The sequence below is a fragment of the Chionomys nivalis genome, chromosome 18, assembly GCF_950005125.1.
Source record: "Chionomys nivalis chromosome 18, mChiNiv1.1, whole genome shotgun sequence".
NCBI classification, from domain to species: Eukaryota; Metazoa; Chordata; class Mammalia; order Rodentia; family Cricetidae; genus Chionomys; species Chionomys nivalis.
In genome coordinates this window covers 10,356,048-10,377,195 of record NC_080103.1, presented here as the reverse complement: position 1 = coordinate 10,377,195, position 21,148 = coordinate 10,356,048, and the positions used below count along the sequence as shown (strand labels likewise).

General features: G+C 43.1%; 1 protein-coding gene across 2 annotated transcripts in view; it reads right to left on the bottom strand.

Annotated features, from left to right (window-relative positions):
* Positions 1-17,597, bottom strand: part of Otud7b (OTU deubiquitinase 7B) — a 61,528-nt gene extending 43,931 nt beyond the window's left edge. The window contains exons 1-2 of one of the 2 annotated variants that reach the window (XM_057793132.1): positions 17,293-17,597; positions 13,309-13,366 (exon numbers count right to left, since the gene is read on the bottom strand). The gene's annotated coding sequence lies outside the window, so the exon portion shown is untranslated. The remainder of the gene's footprint in view (positions 1-13,308; positions 13,367-17,292) is intronic. The other variant, XM_057793131.1, reaches the window with a different exon arrangement.
* Between the last annotated feature and the right edge of the window lie 3,551 nt (positions 17,598-21,148).

Sequence of the window (21,148 nt, the reverse complement as noted above, 5' to 3'; positions counted from 1 at the left end):
CTGCTAATTCTTCCCAGTCTTCAAAGCATGTGGTCTAAAGCAGGCCACAGTGTCCAGTTTATGCCCGGGTATAAGTAGGGAAGGAAAGAGAAAAGGTATTATGGGCAGGTGGGCCTGTCAGCACAGACACATTTCTTTCTTGTATTCAAGAGCCTTTGAAACAAAGGAATTCACAAGATCCCAGCTATTTTTATACTTCTCTTACTTATGTATTTAAAGATTGTCATTTATATACAATATATGTAAATGACAGTCTAATGTCATAAAGGTTGCAGACATTGTCTCTGGAATCCACCACAGCTCTATCTAAATCCCAGCTCCATCACTCTTCTTCTTGTAACCTTGGGTAAGTTGTTCAGCCTCTTTGTAACCCTGGCAGAGACCTCACGTGACATTCACTACAGTATTCTCAGCACTTTAGTGCTCAGCACTTTAGTGTTTAGTACTCAGCGCAGTGCCTCAGCAACAGCAATGACTATTTTAAATAATTCATCTGTAATTGTGTGTAAGAATAACTACTTTAAGGGATTGCTGTACTAAATGAGATATAAAGTGCCAGGTGGAAATCAGGATAGGATCTACAATCAAACAGTAATATTGTCTTCCTTTTTTTCTCCAGCTAGGTCACAAGTTATGACAGAGACCCTGGCAGAGAACAAAATGGGGTATGGGCCCTAGAAACCAAGTGCTGGAAGGTGTTTACTACTAGAAATCTGGTCACAAAACCCAGCAAACGTAGATGAAATTAAGAGCAGTGGTAGGCCCTTACAGTTGAATAACAAATGGTGATTCAGAAAATGTTATTCTGAATCGTTGGGCATCTGTCAATACGTAGATAAAATCATGGCCAAAAAGAAAAGAAAAAAGGTGAGAAGGAGCACTACCTTAATGAGTCTGGTTACATCTTTTAAAGCCACATACAAGTCTCTGATCTGTTAGTAAAAGTACTAACAGCTTTACGGTACTCACCTCCCTGTAGGGAAGAACACCTATGTAAGTTGTCAATCGCTGACAACATAAACCAGCAAGAGCTGACTTCAGACCCACTTCCTACCTTTACTCCAAAAAGACGTTACCTACAGCTTGCTAACCCAAGCAGCCATTCCACTTGCAAGGGAAAAATTATTTCATCTTTAAAACTGAGAGAAAGAATATACATTTAAGTCCAAATTCCAAAGGCATCTTTCCCTTTGAATACAAAGAGCTGAGCCTCAAAAGAAGACAACACTAATTACTTGTTGTAGTGCACGTTGAGCATGACAGCTGTGAGCACACAGTAGTGTTTAAGTGCACAGAAAACCTATCCAGAACTGAAACAGCCTGTGGTTAGACCTCACCATAATGTGGTCTTTAACTTCCCATTCCATTTCCCAGGCTTCTGATCTGTACTTTTAGCCACAACCTACCTCCTCCTAAGCAATATGATACGGTAAGAGAGAACACTGAAGGACAGACAGTCGAGAGAGCTCCAGGCTGAGCTCCACTGCTCACTGGAAGCAAACAAACTAGTGACTTCAATTCTCAATTCAGTATGATTCTGGCTAGAATCAGTGTTTTCCAAAGGTTCCCATGAGGGAAATCTTCCCAAGAAAAATATCCCAAACCAACCTAACGAAGCTTTCCTATTGCCCTAAACTATTTGAAAATATGCACATTATTATCTACCCCTTTCTCACAATAAGAATTACTAAATTGTATTTCTCTCCAAATCACTCAAATTTCTCACTATTCATTAGTGGAAATTTTTACCTCTACCTTCCATACTTATACAGAATGCTACATGAATTGATTCCGCACTTGGTATTTAGTGTTCATGACTTTGCGTTAATATTTATCTTGTTTGCAAATATTTAGTACTCACAAAATGTTCATGTGTACGCAAGTACACACTGTGGACAGACAGACAAATGTGGGTACACATGTGGTTTTGTACACAGAGGCCATAGAATTGGTTTTTTTTGTTTGGTTAGTTTTTTTTTTGAGTTTTTCGAGACAGGGTTTCTCCATAGTTTTTGGTTCCTGTCCTGGAACTAGCTCTTGTAGACCAGGCTGGCCTCGAACTCACAGAGATCTGCCTGCCTCTGCCTCCCGAGTGCTAGGATTAAAGGCGTGCGCCACCACCACCCGACCTGAGGCCATAGAATTGTATTAGGTGTTAGTTCACTTTTACTTTATTATTATTTGTTCACTTACAACTGTTTATTTATTTGAGGCAGGATCTCTCACTAGCTTGGAGCGCATCTTGTATGTTAGTCTGACTGGCCACTGAAACCCAGGGACCTGCCTGTCTCCCCTCCCTAGTTCAGGGATTACCAGCATTACCACCACCACCTCCACCACCACCACAGACAGCTTTGCTATATGGGTAACAGAGATCAAACTAACGTCCTCATGCTTGTGACTGACAAGCACTTTAAGAACTGAGCTATTGCTGGGTGGTGGTGGCGCACGCCTTTAATCCCAGCACTCGGGAGGCAGAGGCAGGCGGATCTCTGTGAGTTCGAGACCAGCCTGGTCTACAAGAGCTAGTTCCAGGACAGGCTCCAAAAACCACAGAGAAACCCTGTCTCAAAAAACCAAAAATCAAAAAAAAAAAAAAAAGAACTGAGCTATCTCCCAAGTCCTAAGTATTAATTTCTTGATGCATATAACTCTATACCAGAGGCCCAACTTTTCAGAAAGCAAATATACAAACAGTGTTTGTTGTTAATTACCATCTTGGACAAGTAATTCAAATTTTCTGGTCCTTGTTTTCCTCAGCTAGAAAACGATAGTAACAGCTGGGCAGTGGTGGCGCACGCCTTTAATCCCAGCACTCGGGAGGCAGAGGCGGTGGATCTCTGTGAGTTCAAGGCCAGCCTGGTCTACAAGAGCTAGTTCCAGGACAGGAACCAAAAAAGCTACGGAGAAACCCTGTCTCAAAAATAAAAATAAATAAATAAATAAATAAAAAATGATAGTAACATGTAAAGTTCCTTTAGTTCTAAAATGCTGTATGATGCTATATATGCTACAAAGTCTGCATTTGTTTCTCTCTGTGTGTGTGTGTGTGTGAGAGAGAGAGAGAGAGAGAGAGAGAGAGAGAGAGAGAGAGAGAGAGAGAGAGTCCTATTTGACCCAGAATGTGGAGGGAAAGAGAGAGAGAGAGTCCTATTTGGCCCAGAATGTAGATTCCCACAGGACCTATCCTCTTACTTATTTATTGGACAACACCTTCTTAGCATCACTCTGGCGCATCTGCCCAGAGCCGAGTACAAAGACAGTGCACAGGAGACAGGAATGTATCATCTTCACCAGTCAGCAAACACCAAAGGAAATTTACACAATCTTAATTTTCATGATGAACAAGTATATTATAAAAAAAATTAAAAAGATGATGTGAAAGAAGCTAGGATATGGCAACACTTTAGTCTAATTTTCAAATTCTTTTTCAGGATTCTGAGAAAAGTAATGGGTAATCTCTATCTCTGGTCAGTAGGTAAACAATAGCAGGCAAGAATAAAGGACATCTGAGACTTGTCCCCTAGTAAGTGATGGTAAATCAAAAGAAACAGAAGCAGGTGCTCACACTGGGCTCTAACAGCAGACAAGAACTTGCTGCCTAACACATGTAGCTGTCAACACACATTTCCCCACGTCTGGGCCTCAGACCAGCTCCACAGAACAGCAAGCTTTACTAACGTCATGGTCTCAAAGAAAAAAGCTCCTTTTCCTTTGCTCTTAGCTGTTAATGATTCAAAAGGCACAAAAAAGGGGCTGGAGAGATGGCTCAGTGGTTAGGAGTGCTGGCTATTCTTCAGAGAACCCAGGTTCAATTCCCATTGAGCACATGGCAGCTCACAACTGTAACTCCAGCTCCAGGGGATCTAACACCCTCTCACAGACATGCATGCAAATAAAATAATGCACATAAAATAAATAAATAAAATAAAAATAATTTTAGAATGCACAAAAGGATTAACTCATTTAAAATAGCTTTGACCCAAGGAAAGAGGGAGGGAGGGAGGGAGGGAGGGAGGGAGGGAGGGAGGGAGGGAGGGAGGGAGGGAGGGAGGGAGGAAATCCTACTACAGAACACAAAATTGACCTTTCCAGATATATTTTTCATATAATGTTATCCAATTAACTGTTAGTATACAGCCTGGAGATAGTTAAATTACAAGGCTTCCATAAAACCCTCCACCAGGTTTTGAAGAGTTAGGGAAAGATGCTATGCTCCTGTCCACAGTCCTATTCTGCAATATCTAACCTCTGCTTCTTTGCTCTTTCCCTGACTTCAGCATCTTCCCAACCTAAGAATACTCTGGGAACCACAAGGTAGTAGAATAGTCTGGGGCTAGAGCTCCTTCCCTCTTCCTTCCCCAAGTTCCTAAATAAAGTCAAGGCCACAGGCAATTTTCTCCAACACCAAATCTCCCTATGGAGACAGCCAAAGGGAGGCGGGTATCATTTATGGACTATGTAAACTTATTAAACCAACACAATTACATGTACATAGTCACAGCAAATTTTTCATCTCAGGCTTTTTGTTTTGTTTTGTTTTTTGAGACAGGGTTTCTCTGTGTAGCCCTGGCTGTACTGGAACTCATTTTGTAGAACAGGTTGCCCTCAAACTCACAGAGATCCACCTCCCTCTGCTTCTCATGTGTTAGGATTAAAGGCATGCACCACCATGCCTGGCACATCTTAGGCTTCTTGGCCAAAGCTAAGTTACCGATTGAGCTATCTCTGTAGCCCTAATTATTAACATTTTAATTCTAAAGACATTAATAGAAGCCACTCTAGCCCCACACATTCCCTTACAACCTTCATGTGATCCAAAAGAGACACTCCACCAAAATTTGACCTAAGAATAACTGTAAAAAAAAAAGTAGCTGAAGTAAAATTCAGAAGTATAATTGAATTTGGGATTATCTACTTCAAAAACTTCATGATATTATGCTTCAGAACTCCAAGAGGAAATTAAACTTCACGTTAAACATACAAACTTAAGTATATAAAATTACTAATATTTGACTGTTCATACAGTTACCTTAATAGTTAACTCTTGGGGCTGGAGAGATGGCTCAGAGGTTAAGAGCACTGCTTGCTCTTCCAAAGGTCCTGAGTTCAATTCCCAGCAACCACATGGTGGCTCACAACCATCTGTAATGAGGTCTGGTGCCCTCTCCTGACCTACAGGCGTATACACAGACAGACTATTGTATACATAATAAATAAATAAATAAATATTTAAAAAATATAAAAAATAAAAAAAAAATAGTTAACTCTTACTTACGGTTAGGGCAAATCACTGAGGACCAAACAATGTTTTGTTAGGGTTTTAGGCTGCAGAACTAGTATGACTTTGAAGCTTTTAAAACAATCATCTGTAGCTTTTGAAACATCCTGCCTTCAATTTTGTTTGTTCATTTGTTTGTTTGTTGAGACAGAGTTTTTCTGTGTAGCCCTGGCTGTCCTGGAACTCACTTTGTAGTTCAGGCTAAACTAGAACTCAAGAGATTCACCTGCCTCTGCTCCTGAGTGCTGGGAATAAAGATGTGTAACCAACAACCTAGGCCTCCTCAATTTAAAAAAAAAAAAAAAAAAAAGGAGGGGAGGGAGGAAGGAAGCAAGCAAGTTGGGCAGTGGTGGGGCATGTCTTTAATCCCAGAGGCAGAGGCAGGTGAATCTCTGAGTTAGTAGCTAGTCTGGTCTACAGGACAGCTAGGCCTACACAGAGAAACCCTGTCTCAAAAAACAGCAAAAATAATTCTGGTAATCCCACAGTGGGTAGGCTGAGGCAGGACTGTGAATTCTGGAACAGGCCAGTGCGAGCTACAGTTAGACCTTATCTCAAAAAAAAAAAAGTTGAGAAGCGGGAGGTGGGAGGAGACATGGCTAAAAGTACATGCACACATGTATGTAAGAATGTGTGCTGGCCGGGTGGTGATAGCGCATGCCTTTAATCCCAGCACTCGGGAAGCAGAGGCAGACGGATCTCTGTTTGAGACCAGCCTGGTCTACAAGAGCTAGTTCCAGAACAGGCTCTAAAGCTACACAGAGAAACTCTGTCTCGAAAACCTAAACAAACAAACAAATAAATAAATAAATAAAAAAGAATGTGTGCTGGAGGTGGGAGACATGGTTAAAAATACTTGTACACACGTATGTAGGAATGTGTGTACCACGTTTTCTTCTTTAGGTCAAAATTTCCTGGTCTTCAGCAGCATTTAGTAAGTAAACAGAGGTTGGTGTGTGTGTGTGTGTGAATATTCATCTCTAATGAGGAAATCAAGACCTTAATGACAAAAGCAGAATCTGATAGCTATTGAAGTGAGTCTGGCCACAGGAGCACACAAGGATCAAAAGTCACCAGGATCAATTCCCAGGAGTTTCCCCACTGCGATGATATCACCTTATCCATTTCTGCTTCAGCTTCCAAGGACTGTGCTCTTACTCCCTGCAGGAAATTAGTCTTGAGTATACTTTATGTATATTTCAATATACTTTTTATTGTAGGATGTTTCTTTGTAAATTTTACTTTTATAGGGACATCTCCAATTTTTAAATTAAAATAAGAGTTCACTAACTCAGTAGATAACCTTATTTTTTATTAATCTGACCATTTAATCACTAATCATGACTAATTGTTACTAAATGCTTACTGTGGTAAGACCCACAAGGAAAACAAAAATAAGGGACTACTTGTCTGTTTTTAAGGCACTTACCGTGCTTAGAAGAGGTACACCAATGGCACAAATAAGCCAAAGGATGAGAACATACAAATACTACATGACAAGCACCAACAACACAGTACAGACCAGCAGTGCGGCTGTAGGGCTCTTCAGCAGTGGAAAGAGGAAGGAAACTTAAAGATTAAGTGGCACCACGAACTAGATCCACGTGCAGACACACCTGAGAAAGCCATTTTGACGACGCCGCAAACACTATATTGTCGTTGACAACAGTGAGACTACTCACACAAGATCCATACGACACACAACATGTTTACGGATATACAACATGTAGGAAAAAATTATAAACTCTAAAATGAAATGATCAGACCCACAGTCTTTTCTTGAAAAGAGGAAGGGGGATGGATGTAGGTTAGACTTCAGCTGTATTTGTAAAATATTTTAAAGAGTGTAAGACATCTAAAACAAATATGATAAAATAGTAATATTCTTTGAGTTGTGGACTCAAAATTATGTTAGGGCTTTTTCCCTAAAATTTCCTAAATGTTTAAAATAGCTCCTCATGAAAAGCTGAAAAGCAGCCAGGCAGTGGTGATATACACCTTTAATCCCAGCACACAGGAGTAAGAGGCAGGTGGATCTCTAAATTCCAGAACAGCCTGGTCTATATAGTGAATTCCAGGAAAGCCAGGGCTATAAAGAGAAACCATGTCTCAAAATAAAAGTAAAAAAAAAAAAAAAAAATTGAAAAGAATGGGTAGGCAGCTGGCAAACTCCGGGAATCATGGGTTGGGGAATATAACTCAGCAGCAGAGCACACACCTAGCATGCAAAGGTGACCCTGGGGCTGATGCCTCGCACAACAGAGGAAACCCAGAAATAAGGGCCATTAATGCAATGTAACACTCAGAAGCGGGACAGTTCCTCTAAACTTTTAAGGCAGTAGTTTTCAACCATCCCAATGCTGTAACTCTTTAATACAACTCTTCCTCTACAATACACCACCATGTGATGGTGACCCCCACCATAAAATTTTGTTGCTACTTGATAATTGTAATTTTGCTACTGATATGAATTGTAAATATCTGATATGCAGGATATCTGATATTCAACACCTGTGAAAGGGTCCTTCAACAACCCCCAAAGGGGTTGCAACCCACAAGTTGAGAACTGCTGTTTCGAGAGAACACGTGATCGGTTTCATTTTAGGCTGGAGTCATAAATACTTCACACAGTACACACAAGAAGCGTCTAGAACAGGGTGGAGTAGGGTTGACAAACTGGTTAAGAATGAAGTTTTTATATTGCCATCCCAAATCAGATAGCTGAGGGGAGTGAGAACCACCTTCCCAAATAACTTAAATGCCGGTGGAGCAAAGTCATCTCCCCCAAAACAAAGCCAAGGAAACTTCCAGCTACAGAGGAATCCAGACAAGGACTGGCTGTGAGTAGTTCTTCTGTACCTCCTTTCTCCCCTCCCCCAACACTCATAAACAAAAACAAAATGTACCCTTGCCCACTTGAGAAAGAATCAAGAATTGGCAGATCTGCTGAAGTGGACAGCTTCCAAACCAAAGCCCTTTTCTGGGGAAGATGTTGACACAGCTCAGAAAACAGAAGAAAATCGCAAGTCAGTCAAGATCTGAGGAAGGCCATCAGAAGGTACCCATCCTTCCACACTCCCCAGAGGTTTAACTTCCTCAAGGGATCAGAAAACTGAAAACGTTCCCTATCTGATCCTGTTTTTCCCCAGCAAAAAAATGACACACAAACTCCCATTAAAACCAATCTCCTAGCTGGGCGGTGGTGGCGCACGCCTTTAATCCCAGCACTCGGGAGGCAGAGGCAGGCGGATCTCTGGGAGTTCGAGGCCAGCCTGGTCTACAAGAGCTAGTTCCGGGAGAGGCACCAAAGCTACAGAGAAACCCAGTCTCGAAAAACCAAAAAAAATAAAAAAATAAAAAATAAAAAAAAAAATAAAACCAATCTCCTTCCACAATTAAAAGATATCCTAATAATACCTTCTAGGCACCTAATTGGCCCAGTCAAAAGTCCCTCCTAAGTGGTACTTTCAAAGCAGGATTTTCTCAATCAAATCTTGGGAAATATCATTGTTCCCTTCGGTTAAAAATGACAGTGGGATGGGGGTAATAATAAGCCCTCTGTCTTGTAGCACAGCACAAGGAGGGAGAATGAACAAACACTGAAACAGGACAGCAGAGAGAACAGTGTGGTGACCTCACATTTATTAATCACCTGCCAAAGGTCAGCCACAAGATTGATCCTAGACTGAGCTACTCTGTGATTCTGTTTAAATCTTCAGGTATTCAATTTGAAAATTAATAAAATATAGTAATCCCTCCAATTCTCTAGCTCCATAAATTCCATCAACAAAAATGCTCTGGTTAAACAGAAAAGTACCAAAAGGCCCTTTGCCTTGTTCATTTCAAATACATTTTAGACACCACTGAAATAACCTTTCTTGGATTTGAAACTTATCACCATATGCATATAATCCTTATTATCGCCCCCATTTACTGCACTACCAGTTAAAGCATGCCAGTGGTAGAGCATATACCTAGCACGAAACTGAGTTCAATTCTCAGCACCACAAAATAAACATAAGTCAGGCATGGAGGTTCACAACTGTACTTAGGAACACTTATGAGGCTGGCAAAGGAACAGCTATAAGTTCAAGACCAGCCTGAGTTACGTAGTTAAATTCCAGGCCTGCCTAGGTTATAACATGAAACTCCATCTCAATAAATAATGGATGGGTGGATGGACATAATGGCAGGAGGTAAAGCTCCACACGATCCAGCCTTGCCCAATTTTGTCTGCCATCCATAATTTCTTAGACACTACATAAATCTGTTTCATTCCTTTACTTTTTTATTCAAGCTATAGTCTTGGCGTACAGTGTGCTACTGTCAGTATCCTGTAGGCTGCATGCTTAGCTCAACCTTCCCTTCCAATGTCATCCTCTGGGGGGCCAACTGTTTGTCCTGTGGTTGCAGACCCATGGCAGAAATGACATGTGGCGTACTGGCTTTGTGGGAGCCTAGGCAGTTTGGATGCTCACCTTACTAGACCTGGATGGAGCTGGGTGGTCCTTGGACTTCCCACAGGGCAGGTAACCCAGATTACTCTTAGGGATGATGAGGGAGGGGGACTTGTTGGGGAGGGGGAGGGAAATGGGAGGTGGTGGCGAGGAGGAGGCAGAAATCTTTAATAAATAAATCTAAAAAAAAAAAAAAGAAATGACATGTAGGCCTCCGTTCTCTACCCCATAACTTTATTACAGCTTTTACCACACTTCATCTATATATTTACTATCTCTCAATTAGACCCGTTGTTCTCCACCTTCCTAATGCTGTGACCCTTTACTACAGGCTCATGTTGTAGCGACCCCCATCAAAATATTTTTTTGTTGCTACTTCATAACTTTTTGCTTTTGCATAACTTTAATTTTGCTACTGTTATGAATAGTACTATAAATATCTATTTATGCGACCCCAAAAGGGGTCGTGATCCACCAGGTTGAGAACCACTAAATTAGACCCTTATGCTTCTTATGAGCAGAGACTTTTCCCGACCCATTCCCACCTCTCCAGCACCTAGGACAGAAGTCTGTAAGCCGAGAGACAACCAACAGACTCTGGGTGGGGCAAAGACCAGAAAACAGAACCAAATAAACAGGAGAGGAGAAAGAAGAACTGGGATGGCTCGAAAGGAAGAAATGCTAACACTCGGGCTTCCTGCCAGTATCCACCATGCTGCTTTCCCTGAGCCCGCCCTCACACATCTTTGTGATAACCCTGTTATCCACTGCCTCCACCCCAACTCTGGCAACCAAATCAGCTTTCGCCGAACATGTGCCATTTGAAATCAAGCATACCCCAAATTGAACTCATCATGTTTTCCTTAAAAATAAGGAAATATGAGGCTGCAGAGATGGTTATGCATTTAAGAGCACTTGCTGCTCTTCTCGGAGGAGCAGGGTTGCGGACCCAGCACCCACATTAGGTAGCTCACAACCAACTGTAACTACGGTTTAGGGAATCTGGCACCCTAACCTGGCCAAGAGAGGAATTTCCATGGTACATATACATACATGCAGGACCTGCCATATATATCACATACATACAAAAATTTTTAAAAAGTAAAAATAAAGACATCTTCTTAATGACTTTATCTCAGCCAGTGTCTCATATAGCCCAGGCCCGACAAGTCCTATCTGACTCCTCGTCCTCCTGGGTCTCCCTTACCCAGTTCTCAACTTGTCTTTCACTATCTCATTTTTACTCTTTTCTGTATTCAACCTTCAAAATCACTCTCAGGCCTCATCACTTCAGACTCCAGATATCAATCTCTATTCCCTTTAAAACAATAAGCCAACTTCTGTCTTACTGTCATATCACGATTTTAATTAAAAAAAAAAAAAAAAACTTCACAGGTTCCCTTTTCCCTATTTTCTATCTTTTAACACATAAATTTACTAGCCTAGCTTTGAAGACTCCCTTTTCCTGTAAACACAGCCCCAAATAATGCTCATTTCATTACTACTCAGGGCAATCTAATCAATGTTTCTAGAATATTTTGAATACTATTCTGTTTCTAGGATTTTGTTTGGTCCCTTTGATTTCTTGGTTTTTGTTGCTGTTGTTCTATCTTGGTTTTTGTTTGGTTTTTAGTTTTTTGAGGCGGGGTTTCTCTATGTAGCTCTCTTAGACCTCACAGAGATCTGCCTGCTTCTGCCTCCCAAGGGCTAGGATTAAAGGCGTGTGCCACCTCTGTTTGGGGTGTGTGTGTGTGTGCGCACGCATGTGTATGGTTTGCTATGCTGCTACAACTGATCTGAAACCCATAATCTTTGGTCTTCAGCCTCTCATGTGCTAGGATTTGGGATTACGGGTGTGTGTCACTATACCTGGCTCCCCTAATGCACTTTTATAAAGTATCTGAAATGCTATAATTCCTGTGTGGTACCTTCCATAGTTACCAGAGTACTGTTCTCCTAAAGTGTCTATGGCAAAAGACCTGGACCATGCAATTCATAATATACTTTCAATTTAAAAGTGTGTCTCAGCCGGGCAGTGGTGGCGCACGCCTTTAATCCCAGCACTCGCAAGGCAGAGGCAGGCGGATCTCTGTGAGTTCGAGACCAGCCTGGTCTACAAGAGCTAGTTCCAGGACAGGCTCCAAAACTACAGAGAAACCCTGTCTCAAAAAAACCAAAAAAATAAAAAATAAAGGCCGGGCGGTGGTGGCGCACGCCTTTAATCCCAGCACTTGGGAGGCAGAGGTAGGCGGATCTCTGTGAGTTCGAGACCAGCCTGGTCTACAAGAGCTAGTTCCAGGACAGGCTCCAAAACCACAGAGAAACCCTGTCTCGAAAAACAAAACAAAATAAATAAATAAATAAATAAATAAATAAAATAAAAGTGTGTCTCGCATGTAAATACAGGCTCAAAAGAGATCCAAACATTTCTCTGACTTCCAGCCGAACTCGAAACTCAAGAACACGAAGCTGCATGTTGCCCTGGTCCTTCATTCAAGCACTTAGCACAGAACTGAATAAAAACAAGTTTAACTAACTCCTTTCACTTCAAACTATTTCTCAGAAGAAATAAAGGAATAAGATATCACTAAACAACACAGTTGAACTTAATCCCAACCTAGCTAGAGATGATAAAATTCTTGTCTTTGCTGCCTCTGGTTTCCAACTCAGAAGTACAACCACCTGACTCGAGGTCAGCAATACCCTGTGCTCATGACATCACAAACGCATAGTTTTGTAATGACTACAAGAAGGTGGCGGCTGGCAGGGATGAAGGCGGCAAGTCCACTAAAGAACAGCTGTGTGCTTCTGTTACATGGAGACCTTTCTTTCATACACACCCTTTTTTTAATTAGCCATATTACCGGAGAATTTTCCTTTAAGATAGCTGGAGAAGATTTTTCAGTGCCCAAGACCTTTAAGAAAGCTACCTTAGTCTTTAACAATGCAGTGGGGTTCTCCAGACAAGATGAAAGAAGATCCATTCTAGCTGGAACACAGACATCATCGACCAACTGTTCTTATGCATGAGGGAGATAGCCTGAGAGGGCACATTCACCTTCACAGTTTTTTAAATTAGCCTACATTAAGATACTTAGTACAGTCTAGTTTTAATTACCTATAAATTTTGTGGATTTCTAAAACCAAATATTTAAGCCAAAATTGTACAAACTGTACAATTGTACTTCTACAACTATAAAATTCCTACAGACTTTTCCTTGCTATCAGATAATATAGGTTTAGAAATGTAAATTCAACATCAGTATAACCCCCAAAAGAGTAAGTCTGGCTTTAAAAATAATTTTTTTTTTGGCAGGGTGGGGGTTACGAGGCAGGGTTTCTTCGATAGTCGAGGCTGTCCTAGAACTAGCTCTGTAGACCAGGCTGGCCTGAAACAGAAATTCACCTCCCTGTCTTCCAAGCGCTGGAATTAAAGGCATGTGCCACCACCACCAAGCAAAATAATGCATTTTTAAAATAATAAATTTGTTCAAAAAGTGTTACCTTCTTATGCCAGTACCCTCAACATTAGCAGAGCTAAATGCCCTGGAAATATGATGTCATCCTTACCACAAGCTTTGGAGCAGAACCCCGTCATAGTCTTGCGATTTCTCCACAGGCTGGTGCACTATGAGACAGGGACAAGCAGAGCTCAGACAGCAAGGTACACAAATACAAAAACTTCTATATGGAATTTTTCATTTACTGGCTATATATCTTCGGGCCAGAATGGTACAGAAAAGAAGCAGAAGAGTCACAATGTACCGGCGTCTGCCTGACTCCTTGTCCCTGAGTTCCTGGACTAAAGGGCTCAATATTTCTCATTAAATCCATCCTTTGTTCAAGGACCTACAATGACTCTATTGACCCTTCTATCCACATCCAACAGTTTGGCCTCTGAGTCCCTTCCACCCTCTTACTCCCCATGACTTGACCAGCCCACACTCTCCCCAGTCACTCTCACACATAACTTAGTCATTCATACAGACCATCACTGCACACTGTATATGCTATACTTTATTTGGAAAATGATTTTGTTGGGTTTTTTATACTGGGTTTCATGTGTCCCAGGCTGGGTCTCAATTCACTACACACCTAAGGAAGGGTGCCCAGAGACCTCTGATCCTCCTGTCTCGACCTCCCAAGTACAGGGATCACATAGATGCACCACCACAACCGATCTATGCAGGGCTGACAACAGCCCCCAGCCCCTCAGAAAATCTTTTTCTTTTATTCCTAACACAGAAAAGATTTTTATTGACTTTAGTGTGCACACTTATATAGGTAATGACCTGGGCAAGGTCATGTCATAAAGAGAAGAACCAAAGTCCATCTAATTTCATAGTCCATAGTTTTATATGACTAATCCATAATCTCCCAAATCCATTTCACAACATACTGATTCAGAAAGCTCTGTCTAATCTCATTAATTCCTTCTTAACTTCAAGTTTTCTCCAGCCCATCCACATGCCAGTATAACTGTTTAGACAGTTTCTGACATTTTAAAGTGTTTAAACACTAAAGCCTCCTTCCCATGTATGTCACCATCCTCCTTCACCCTGCTCTGTGTCCCATATATTACCTCCCAACCCCTCACCTCCCACTTCAAGGGAAAAGACACCTGTTTCACATCTATCTCCCCAAAGGCTGACACTGGAGCTTGCAGGTTGCTTCATCCATAGGGGTGCTCAAATATTATTCAGCAAGGAATGTTTAAGTCCTCTCTTCTATTATCTTAAAAAGCCAAGTGAATTCAGCAGTTCATGATAAAACTGCCCTGCGCAGAATTTTAATTGTCTGAATCTATCAGACACTACTAAGATTCCAGTCACCATTCTACATAGGAAACACCACTGAGATCACATTTCCAAGGACTGATTTTTCCCTTGGGTGGGATAAGTGTTTGTGCTAAAGAGGACACGGACATACACTTTCTCTCTCTCCCTCTCTCCCTCCCTCTCTCTCTCTCTCTCTCTCTCTCTCTCTCCCCAATACAATAGTCTCAGTCAGTACTGTTAGAATACTTGAGGCATCTGGGAGTCCAGAAACACAAGCAATACAATGCTCCCATAACAATGTAAACATTCATTTGTGATACTAAATTGTCCCATCATAGCTCACTTGGCTGCTACACAATGTACCTCACACTGTACCTCAAATTTCTAAAAATGCCTTCTGAGAACTAAGAATAGTGGAGGATCTACTGGGCTGCTTGCTTTACACTCATTTCTAGGTTTCCACAAACTCTTCACTCCCCACCCTGTGGAATAATATATACAGTTTAACAAAAGGAAGTCAGCTATAAACAGAAATCACCCATATGTCATAACTACTATTGGCACCAGTCAATTCACAAGGATTAAAACATCTATTAACAGTCAAGACTCCAAGTGGATATATGTGATTCTTATTAATCCAATTTTAGACTCCAATTGAGATATTTTTCCACTAATAGGTAGGAGAGGAAAAGAGAAATAAAGCAATGATTATGCCAAGGAAGTTTCAGACTAGTGATGTAACTCCACCACGGAGCACCTAACACGGTGCGCACTGGTCATCTGTCTTTACACAGCACACCAGAGCCCACCGCTGTCACCCTGCCTTACACAGCACGCCGGCCTGTTTTCTTTGGCAAAGTTTTACTCTTTTCTCCTCCACAGACGTCGTCCCTGGTACTGAAGGAAAGGAATAAGACAAATCAGACCACCAAAAATAAACAAACATTCAGTAGTAGTTTGGAAACAAACGTCCATCTTTACCTCCTATTTGAATGTGTAATGTCCAAAGCAGACATCTATTCGATTCTAAATTATTCACGGTAATGGATAATGATTGGCCAAAAGGTGCTGATAATCCAAAGTGAGAGGGAAAAATCGAAAAAGAATCTATTTTGGTTTTGGAATATATGTTTTTCAGCATATTTGCCTTCTCAATTATTTGTAGCATGAGCTAATATTTGTGTTCATGTTCAGTCTCTAAGTACACAGAAACTGGCCTGTTAGGAAGGCGTTCTGAAGATGCCAGCTCCTAGTGAAGTTAGAACAGACTGCTATTCAGCTCTGCACACGAGGAACAGCCAATTTCTTTTATCTTGCAGTTCTGCTCAGTCTTCAAAATATCAATAGACTAGTACAGCAGGTTAGTAAGCGGAAAAGACCTGCCTGAAAACAATGAGGGCAAAGAACATAATTAATTCCTCATTGTTTACCTAGAGCGTGTTCATTTGTCGGCTATGCACGGCCAGCATTTAACTGCAAGTCTGGCTCTAGATCCCTTCAGGAACACAATCTCATTTATTAAGAAACATTTTCTAAAATTAAAATAAAAATAAGTTATTCTTTTGGATTCATCTCATCACTACTACTTCTTATTTTGCTTTTCCACCTCTGAAACAGGTTTTGAGAGACAAAGGGATCCCTTCTGAAAGACCTCCCAAGTATATAGTAGGAAAAGCCAAAGACAAATTACCAGCTTCTAGTTTCCTAAATAAAACATCTTCTGGAGTACTCACAAAAGATAAGAAAAGAAAATGCCAAAATCGAGTTAGCTTTGCAGTCATGAAAATTCCCTTAGAAGTTTGTGTGTGTGTGTGTGTGTGTGTGTGTGTGTGTGTGTCTGTGTGTGTGTTTGGTAGGGGATAACCTCTTAGATCAAATTTCATCCGTCCACTTCTTTCAATTTCCCCATTTTTACATGTGCCTTGCGCTCAGAAAAGATACCTAGGTTAGATAGACACTCTATCACCAGAGAGGAGAGACAGACTCTGAGGGCTGGTCCTTGTGAGCCGACAGGCTAAAAATACGCCGGCCCAGTAAACAAATCCCATTCCATCTCGACAGGAGCCACACCGTTAACCTAGTAATTATGAGAAGAGTGAGATCACGCAGCCCCCGGCTTACTCATCATCAGCTTCGAAAGTTTCCATCGGCTCAGAGCAACTTTTCTTTTTTTCTAAAGTCCATAAGCCTGGCCTAGAATTTCTACACCTACACTTACAGTCTCTCTCTCTCTCTCTCTCCTCTCTCTCTCTCTCTCCCCTCCCTTCCCTCCCTTCCTCCCCCCCTCCCCTCACCCTTCCTCCATCACTGGTCGCACCTCCTTTTGGCTATCGAGAAGCAGCACAAACTTGTCTTTTCATTTTACTTTTATATTGACTTCAAAAGAACTTTATCCCACTGGGTTGAGGGGGCCCGTCGGCGGCATCTTAACCCCCCCTAAAACTCCGCCATCCCTCCCCAAAAGCCTAACGGACAAGAGGGGACCATCCAAACTGCCCAGCACAGCTCGGGAGAGGACAGGAACCGCCGGGCAGGGCTGGGAGCGCGGGACGCAGGTGAAAAGACTGGCGTGAAGAGGGAAGGTGGGGACCAAGCAGGGAACGGCGAGGCGAGGCGAGGCGAGGCGAGGAGCGGGTGCTCAAGGGAGATGGCTTCAGGTAAAGTCTGGTCAGAAAGAGGGAGCAGTGGAGCTCCGAGGCACAGAGTTTGGGACGCTGGAGAGGCGGGAGGGGCGGGGGAGGACGGGGAGGGTTGTCAGGGCTGGGGGCTCCGTTACCCTCGCGACTCTCAGGGCAAGGCTCTAGGCCGGGGCGGAGCGCGGGGCCCGGCCGCCTCTCCTCATTCCTCGGCAGTGACCCCGGGGTCCGAGCGGCCCCTCCCCCGACGACGATGGAGGCGGAGGCGGACACTGCGACCGCGACTGTTGCTCTCCAAAGGAACTGGAGCCGAGGCCAAGCTGGGACTGGCCGAGTCTGGCCTCTCCCCAGTGGCTTTCCGCCGGCTCCACACCGGGTCGCCACTCCGACTCCAGCGGCTGGTTCAGGATCGGTGGCTCTCGGCCGTCCGGCCGGAAACAAGAGCCCGTTTCCGGCCGGAGCGGGTTGGCGGTGACACCCTAGCCACCCCCGGGCCTCCTCCCGCCCGGCGCGGCCGGCCCCGCCCCGTCCCGCCCCGCCCCGCCCCGCAGCAGCCCCGCCCTCAGGGCCGTTCTGGGGCCGCGGCCAGTTTGGCGCTTGCCCGGCGCGTGACCCCGCGCGTTCTTGGCTCGCGTGCCCGAGCCCCCGGGCTGAAGCAGTTTTGAGCCGGGAGCTGGGAGCCCGGCGAGGACTCTTAGGACTTTGGGGTCGCCTCAGTTGGCGCCGGCCCTTTGGGAAGAAATAGAAACGGGCGGAGTAGTTCTCGAAAGGTGAGAAGGATGAAAATATTTGAGAAGAGGGCTGAAATTCTAGTTACTCCAAGCAGTCCTTCTGGACCGACCAGAGGAAATTAAACAGCGGTTCTTACAAGCCAGCCCCGCCCAGTTATGCGCTCCCCTTGTTCCTTCACTTGAGCGTACCCTTTGCTGTACAGTATTTACTTGCATAATAATGACTCCCTAATGACACCTTGGCCACAGACCTAGCGCTGTCGGTAAAAGTTATATAGTACTTTTGATGGTTAATGTGTTTTTACAACATTACAGCATAATTCGACGCCAGAATTTATTGGAGCCCTACTATGTAAAGGCACTGTACTCCGTAATACTGGAAATAGAAAAGTCAAAGGACACCAATTCCAAGCATCAACGGTCTTATAATTTAGTATTAATAAAATGCATTAGCGTACTTTTAGGCAAGGCAAGACAAACATATGCCATGTAGGTTACAGTGAGCTGTGCCCGGAGAGGGCTTAGACAAGCCGTCTCAAGCTTCCGTAAAAGAATATGAACTGCTTCCACAAGAACCACTTGATTGCAAACACAAAATGAGGCCAGCCTCTGCTACACGCTAACCTAAAGAATCCTAGATTTTAGTTCAGACACTTAACATCATGGTGCCCAGTGTACATATTCAAAGCAGGGTTTATTGTCAAAATTATGTTTTTGGGGCTTATGTGACAACACACCCTACAGTCAGCTTTTCATTTTCCTCACTTCCCTCTGGGGCTTTTGGTTTCTAAAGGGGAGGGAGGGATGGAGCACGGAGTCCTCCAGATGAGCAAACTGACACCTGAAACATGAAACCTGCTGGACAGCTCTGTCTCTTGAAAGATCCCCTTAAGTTTAGAATTGAAGGTTTAGGGTTAGACCTAGAGCCATGCGAACGTACCTCAGCCAAGCAGAGCAAGGTGCCTTGCATGGAACATACCAGAACTTACAACGCAACTTAAGCAGAGACGTTAGGGCCAGAGCTTAAAAGATTCAGGGGCTGCAGACTGTGGCCACGGCTTAGTGACAAATTTGAAAAGAACAGGATGAGATCGGCTCACTTCTGTTGATTCTAATTGAATTCCGTAGATCCTACCAGACCTTGACAGCTGAATCTGAGACGGGAAGGCAGAACTGCGCAAAACTGAAGGCTGTTTTCACCAAGGAACCCAGGACCCACGGGCGCTCATCTCAACCATGTCTGTTCTGCTCGCCACTCTCACCGACTCTCTGGGAGCAGGTCTGGAGCCCAAAGGTTCTCTCCACCTTGAGTACAAGACAGACTTTTTCTTTTGGCAGGGACCACAAAAAGGGGTCCTGATTCAAAAGCTGAGCCAAATTGCTGGTCAACGTCGTGTAAGTGACCACACACTGTAGGCCTGCCTGGAAATTGAGGGATCAGGAAGTGGTGGGGTTGCTGTTGCTTTGTTTCTTACCCTGACTGGCCCAACAGTCATTGTTGTTTGTGCGACCGCTCAATGGGCTGCTTGTCTTTGGCCAGCTCTGCCTGTGTGTGGGTAGCAGTGTGGTCAGCTGGGCTGGAAGCCAGGCCACCTGGGTTCTGGTCCCCGCTCAGCCAGCCCCTAATCCATTAAATGACTCCCTTCCCATTCCTATGCTGTCGGTTTCTCTGCCTATAAACTAGAGAGTAGGAGCCTCTGCTCTTGTGGTGTGCAGCCATTCTGACTGTCACTGTGTCCGATGCTCAAAAGCGACCATCTCATAGTGAACGGTCACAGCAGCCCGAGGACAGCTGAGACTTTTCTTTCCTCCTAGGTAGAATAGTAAGGAACCGATGGAAAGGCATCGAAAAAAACCCCACCAGTGTACACAAGGCCATGCCCCTTGTCTGCTACTCCCTTCGATGTTTTTTTCCACCCTAACAACTGCCTGTTTCCTTGTCTTAGTGATTCCAAGCTTCTAGAAGCTCCCAGAGTTTGAACTTGCATTTCACCAGAGCGCCTCAAAGGAGACCCGGCATCTGGCTGGCGGGTATGGTGCAGGGGAAATAGTCAGAGAATGCTGCTTTGCAGCTAACCAGGAAGAAAAAGGAGAAATTATTTGCATTTACATGTTTTTGTGGTAGAAAAGAAAACCAAACCAAAATAACTTCCTCTCTACTACCATAACTATAATTTAGACCAGTGGTTCTAGGATTCTTTTAATACTATATACTGTACATGCTTAGGAATGTGAGGCGAGTTCAGAATTCTTGATGCTGAAGACTATATAAATATATAACTTTATATTTATAAAATAAAATATATAAATATATATTTATATATTGGTTTTTCGAGACAGGGTTTCTCTGTGTCACAGTCCTGACAGTCCTGGAACTCACTTTGTAGACCAGGCTGCCTGCTTACTTCACCTGCCTCTGCCTCCCAAGTGCTAGGATTAAAGGTCTGTGCCACCACTACCCGGCCAAAATATATATCTTTATGAAAATATCCAGGGGGGCTGGAGAGATGGCTCAGAGGGTAAGGGCACTATCTGCTCTTCCAGAGGTCCCAAGTTCGATTCCCAGGAACCACATGGTGGCTCACAACCATCTGTAATGTAATGAGACCTGGTGCCTTCCTTGCCAGCAGTACATTGTATGCCTAATAAATAAATCTCTAGAAAAGAAAAAAGAAAAAATATCCAGGATTTTTTCTAAGTTAAATCCATTCCTGCCCTCTCACCCAGAAATTCTACTCCTGGATATTTACCTACTGGAAAAGAAAATATGTGTCTACAAAGAGCTTATGTATGAATGTTCATAATGACTTCATTTTTCATAGCCACCCAACGGAAACCTTTCAAATAACCATGATTTAAGAAATGGACATCTAAACCCAGCAATACCACTTTTGGGTATATATCCAAAAGATGCTCAATTGTACCACAAGGACATGTGCTCAACTATGTTCACAGCAGCTTTGTTTGTCATAGCCAGAACCTGGAAACAACCTAAAAGCCCCTCGACCAAATGATGGATAAGGAAAATGTGGCACATTTATACAATAGAGTACTACACAGCAGAAAAAAATAATGACATCTTGAAATTTGCAGGCAAATGGATGGAGCTAGAAAATATTATATTGAGTAAGGTAACCCAGACCCAGAAAGACAATTATCATATGTACTCACTCATAAGTAGTTTTAAAACATAAAGCAAAGAAAACCAACCTACAAATCACAATCCCAGAGAACCTAGACAACTAAAAGGATCCTAAGAGAGACA